The sequence below is a fragment of the Phocoena phocoena genome, chromosome 16 (assembly GCF_963924675.1).
Source record: "Phocoena phocoena chromosome 16, mPhoPho1.1, whole genome shotgun sequence".
In the NCBI taxonomy this organism is placed as follows: domain Eukaryota; kingdom Metazoa; phylum Chordata; class Mammalia; order Artiodactyla; family Phocoenidae; genus Phocoena; species Phocoena phocoena.
In genome coordinates, this window is record NC_089234.1 from 35210690 (window position 1) to 35216689 (window position 6000).

Sequence of the window (6000 nt, forward strand, 5' to 3'; positions counted from 1 at the left end):
AGGTGTCCTGAACAGCCTCCGATTGTTTCTTCAGTGAATAATTATGCCACCTAAGCAAGTGCACACACTTACAAGTTGTAAGCCATTTTATTTGAAATTCTGGAGGCGTGAAAATTAAACAGCAACCTCATTACTATAAAAGTTCTAAGGTTAATTACTGCCAACATTCTGACTTTCTTATCAAAAACATCTTCATTCTGGAAAAGAGATATGTTTTTCTGGTTTCTCAATTCTTAAATATATTTTCAACTTAAAATACATTTGTCCAACCACACCCAACAACTACATGTTGAGCCCCTAGATGTCCAAGGCACATCGAAGGCTACAAAGTTGAATACGACCTCATTTCACTCCCTGAGAGTTCACCGGCAAGAGGCGGACAGTCGACTAACCATAGCAACCACTCGTTCCCCAACTATAGGAGCTCTGGCTGATTTGACGACTTCCAACAAGAAGTCAGGACCCTTGGTTCTAATCCCAGACCTGCACACCGGGCAAGTCATCTCACTGTGCCTTAGTTACCTCAGTAAAGGGACTGATAAAAAGGGATGAAATATGCCAACCAATTTCAAGGTCCCATTTAGCTTTCAACCTGTATTATGTCTGAGCTCACTCTTGAGATTACACTTCTGAAAGTGCTCACAGATACTGCTATGGAAAGGGAACTCCTGGAAGCCCACTCTTCTTTGGCAGTGACTTTGGAGGCACTGAGTTCTGAAAATATTCCTACAAGTAAAAAGCCAACTAATATGCCTCCAAAGTTTGTTATTTATAATAAAAAAGTTTACTAAAATTTATCCTCAAAGGAGGTAGTATGAAGCACGACCTTCTAATCCTTCTTCCATTATATTACTGACATAGTTTTAACTTAATTCTTTACGATTCATTTAAGATGTTAAAATTAAAATATAATTTAAAATAACTCCTTCTATCTACTCTTCTATGGAGTTAAGCCATTGACACTAACAGAGTTAAGGCCACTGCAGAGATGTATATCTTGTATTTGTTTAGTTAAATTAATACTTCATAGTAAATGCTATCTACTCTGGACCTTCCCAAACTGCAGCTCAATTTGAGGTTGGTGTGCAGGCGATGGAGAGGGAGGAATATAGAAATATCAGTATTTCAAATACAAGTGGAAACATATAGCACTGTGGGAATCTGACTTTGCTGATTCCCTTTCAATATCCTGCACCTTTTTTTCAACTAGCACAGATAACATTTTTAATCATCCATTAACTTATACAGCCAACACCCTTTCTCTCGACAAGGCTCCACATGCCTTGTACTCAGCATCTTAGGATATGATGCTCAAACCCATCTTGTGCTGTAAGTTAACAGCATAGAGGAGGAAATGAATCAATCAAAAGAAAACTGGAAAAAAAGAAATTAGAACTGCACCATCTTAGTGTCTTGCCCACGCAAGGCAGTAAATCTCAACTGTCAAAGATAGTCCCACCAAGAAATAGGAATTCATTCATTCACTAGTCAACAAATCCTGACTGCCTAATATGCCAGGCACTGTTCTAGGTGTTAGAGTTACAGCAATGAACAAATCAGGCAAAAATTCCTGCCAGAGTAGAGCTTACCTTCCAGTGCAGAGGGACAGGACTTAAAGAACACCCAAGAAAGTCCTTTCAGATAGCGATTAAGTGCTATGAAGAAAATAAAATAGGACTGGGGGTGGTCCCTGGGGTGAGAGGTTACTTAAGGTGATCAAGAGGGCCTTGCTGAGTAGATGCCATTTGAGGTGAGTCCTACATGATGAGAAAACTTTATTCTTAATCCTACAAGTGTGCGGTATGGTGGGAACGAGTCAAGTTGAGTCTTCAAGGGTGGTCACAGTGGTCAAAAGTTCTTAATTTCTGGCAAACTAGGTTCCTTTTAGGATTTGGCTTATTAAAACAAAACAAAAACAAAACCCCAAACCTAAACCTTTAAGTAGAACTCCTCTACTTAGGAGCCACTGGTTTTTCTTTTAAGATCCACTAACTTTTAAACTTTTTGCTGATTACTTTATTGGTACTTAAGTAGAGGCAATTACTAGAAGGATTCCGTCAGAGCCATCCAGATTCTGAATGAGAGACGATCCAACCCTGCAGCGAATCAGCGCTCCTCCACCGACTCATCAACACAGCCAGGTGGAATCTTGTTAACTCTTCTAACAACGGGAAACAAGCCTCGGGAAATGTGGGGATTCTGACACCCCCCAAAGTTCCCCCAAATTGCGGGAGGAGGGGAAAAAAATAAGCCTCCGCCCTTTTGCATTCCCTCTCCCGCGGCCCTCCAAGGCGTCACCGCCGAGGAAGGGTCGCCGTCCCTGGGTCAGAGGCACACGGCGAGTACGCGCGGGGTGGACCCCGCAGGAATCATCGGCGCCCGGTTTGCGGGGCGATGATTCATTCACCGCCCCGGAGCCCACGGCCACACGTTCCGAGCGCACTAGGACGGCCGCACACGCAGCTTCTTTAATATTAAACAAATGTTTCAAAGTACAAACGCCCGGAGCCAATAACGAGTAGACCCAGGCAAGGCGGCGGAGAAGAAACAGCACGTTTCGGCCGCTGCCCGAATGTTCCCGGGGCCGGGAGGGGAGCTGCGGGCACGTCGGTCCACCCGGCCGCCGCCCCGCACCTCCCCGTCCCCGGCAGGCGCCCGGGCAACACCCGCAGGGGGCGAGGAGGGCGCACAGGTGGGTCCCCGCTCGCCCTGCCTCCCGCCCCTCCCCGCCCCTCGCGGAAGGCCAACGCGCCGCCCGCTCGCCCCTTTCCTCTCCGTGACATCTTATATAATAACCCGAGCTAATCAAAACGGAAGCGACGCGCGCTGCCGGGGCCCGACTCCCGGCCTCCACTGGATGCTCGCGCCCCGAGCCCCCAGCCCCCCAACTAGGCGCCGGGGCGCGCGGCTCCGGGCGGGGGGAAGGGCCCGAGCGCCGCCTCGGCTCGTCCCTCCTCGGGGAAGGCGCTGCCGCTGCCGGTCCCCGTCAGGAAGCCGCGAGCGTCACAAACTGCGTCAGCTTCTTCAAACACGTTTCACGGGCTCCCTCCAGCCGGGGAGCCAGCCGCTCCGGCGGCCGGGCCGCGGCCGGGGCTGGCAGGAGCCCCTCCGGGGAGGAGAAAGTTCCTCGGGGCCCTCCCCTCGCCCGCCGCGCTTCCAGCCCCTCTCGGCGCGACGCCCGCCCCGCCGCACAGCCCGCCGGCCCGCCCCGATGGCAGGTTAGGCAACTTGTGACCCCCAGGCGCCTGGCGGCCCCCTCCCGCTCACTGGGCTCCCCTGCCGCCGGGGGCCTCCTCCCGGCCCAGCGGAATACGGCGACGCCAGAAACTTCCCCCGGCCACGCCGGGCGGGGAAACCGCCCGGGTCCCAGCGCATCGCCCTTACCTTGCTCTCGGGAGGCCACGAGCCGGGCGGGCCGCGCGGGGCGCGTGGTGCGCGAGCGCGCGCGCGCGCGTGGGGCTGTAGGTGAGGGCGCCCGCTCCGGCGGGGGTGGGGCGGGGCCGCGGGCGGGGCGGTGGGGGGGGGGCGGCCCGGCGGGCGGGCGCGAGGCGAGCAGAGCCGGCGGCGGCGGCGGCGGCGGCTGCGGCGGCGGGCGCTGGGCGAGCGCCCGGCGGCTGCGGCGGCGGGCGCTGGGCGAGCGCGCCGAGGGGGCGGAGGAGTTGCCGTGGGTTTGTTTACGCATTGCTGCCCGGCTCGGGGCACAGCCCGCACTCCCTGATTGGACACAAACTGGGGCACAGCCTCCCGCCGCCGCCCGCCAGGCCTCCTCGAGCAGCCGCCGCGCAGCTCCCGGAGCGCCCTACCCGGCACGGCCCGCGGCGGCGTCCGGGCCTGGAGGGGACGAGCCGCGGCGGCGGCCGGGCGCGGGGCCCGCACGTTGGGCCGGGGCTCGAAAGCGCCCACCTGTAGGGGCCCGACCTTGGCAAGGAGAAATTCGAAACTTCGGAGGCTGGAGTCCTCGTATCTTCCAGCCGTAGAAGGAACCCCCCCCACACACCCCTTCCTCTCCCCCCTCCCCCTACCCCGCCAACACACACACACACACACACACACACACAGAGAGAGAGAGAGAGAGAGAGAGAGAGAGAGAGAGAGAGAGAGAGACGGAGGGCGCTTGCCCTTGGTGGAGAGAAAAGCCGCTCAATTGAGGTTAACATGCCCCTTTGGTGATGGTCAAGCTGAGGCTTCCCATGTATGAGCCATCTCTGAGACCTCGCAGTTCCTTCGCCTGTCTCCAGCTTCTCTGCGTGCAACTCCGTCCTCCGCGCAGAATTCAAAGTTGCCATCCCAGAATTGACCTTGCCACATGATGCTCAAGATCCTCCGATGACTCCCGTTGCCTCAAACCCCAACTCCTTAGTCTCAGAGCCTTCCATAGCTGGGCCTCCACCTTTCAGCCTCTTTTCCAGTGACCAACCCTCACCCCCAAAACCCTTGTCTACAGACAACACCTCAGATGACCCTGTTCTTTCACAATTGACTTTGATCCTGCTCTGTTCTCTGCCAGAAGACCCGTAGCCCCCTCGACCTGTCAAACTTTAATAGACTCAACTTGTCCACCATCTCTGTGCAGCCTCCCCGAACCCTGTGCAGAATCCTCCCTTGTGGCTGCCATCAGCCTGGCCTGAGGGTCAGTCGTGTGCCCAACTCTGTGTCCCCACTAAGCTGTGAATTCCTAAGAACAGGAACCTGGTTTTAACAGGGCTCTGAGGATGGGAGAAATGAACGCCTGAAGAATAAAACTGAGTGTCTGCAGCTCTGCTGGAACTGCAAAAACGAGAGTATCAGAAGGGTCTCTTGATAGACCATCCACAAACCTTATCTTGCAAAACGCAAACACTTCCCAAAACTGAGAATGTCCTCCCAAGATGTCTCTGTGTCTCCGCCTCACCACACCTAGCTACATGCCCTCTATACTCCTCATGGGCACTTAATAACCCTTGGAGGAATAAAACTGAGATGTTCCTTATACTGAGGCTCAAGGTGATCAAAGTGAGTACAGTAAGTCATGAAGGAATGGACACGAATGGCCACAAACCCAGTCATTTTACAGATAATTCCCTGGCTAGACTTCTTCAACTCTGGCAGCCACTGTGGATTCATCACTCTCTAATCAAACACTGGAGAATTGGCCCCTGACCCTTCGTAACTCTTGGGTTGGCTGGATTTCTTTCTCTCACAAAATGCATGGCTTTCCCTGAGAGAGCTGTCTTTGAACTCCAAGGGTGAATACAACTGAAAGTAAAGTTTTCTTTTCCAGGTACTTCAATAGTGATAATTTAATGCAGTGCATTAGTTACAAAGCTGTTGAAAGAACTAGAATTACAACCAGGAGAAAGTGAGGCAACCCTGAGATTAGCAACTGCTGGGTACATCTCCTCCCCTAGGGCTGGAGGGACAAAGGGAGGAGGCTGCCAGAACCATGAAGCCTTGTCCAGTGGGAGCTGGAGCCATGAAGGAAGTGCAACTACTGCTGGAGATGCCTCCCAAAGCAGAGAGAGTGGAAGGAATCCCCTGGCTCCTTCCTTCCTCTCACCTTCCAGGACCACACAGTGGTAGAAAGCAGCAGAGGGCAGGGGTCAGAACCCCTCCAATAACAGATGAGAACAGAGAAACAAGAAGGAATCTGAGAGCGCTCTGGACTTGGGTGCTTCACTTGCTTACCTCCAGGACTCTTCCTCTGGGGGTTGGGTTTTGCCAGGGCAGCACAAACCTTTTCTTTCCAAGCCCCAGAACTCTCTTCCTCTTTCTTTTTCTCTTTGCCCTTTTGCTTCCACTTCTCCTTCCATCCTCTTCTCTCCCATGACTCCTGTATGTTTACTTTTTCTCTCTTACTTCTCTATCTCTGGCTCTCATTTTTCTCCTTGTGTTCCCATATACCTCCTCCTGACCTCTTTTTTCCCCACTGAGTCCCATCCCACCTCTGCTTGTCCTACTCCTTCCTGGCCAGGAGGGCAGCCTTCTTCAGCATGAAGGAGATGAGCAAGTTCCTATGCAAGT

At 53.5% G+C, this 6000-nt stretch overlaps 1 protein-coding gene across 1 annotated transcript in view; it reads right to left on the reverse strand.

Annotated features, from left to right (window-relative positions):
- The window catches only part of PCGF5 (polycomb group ring finger 5), a 112622-nt gene extending 109185 nt beyond the window's left edge, over positions 1-3437 (reverse strand). The window contains exon 1 of the mRNA XM_065894455.1: positions 3385-3437. The gene's annotated coding sequence lies outside the window, so the exon portion shown is untranslated. The remainder of the gene's footprint in view (positions 1-3384) is intronic.
- Positions 3438-6000: the final 2563 nt, after the last annotated feature.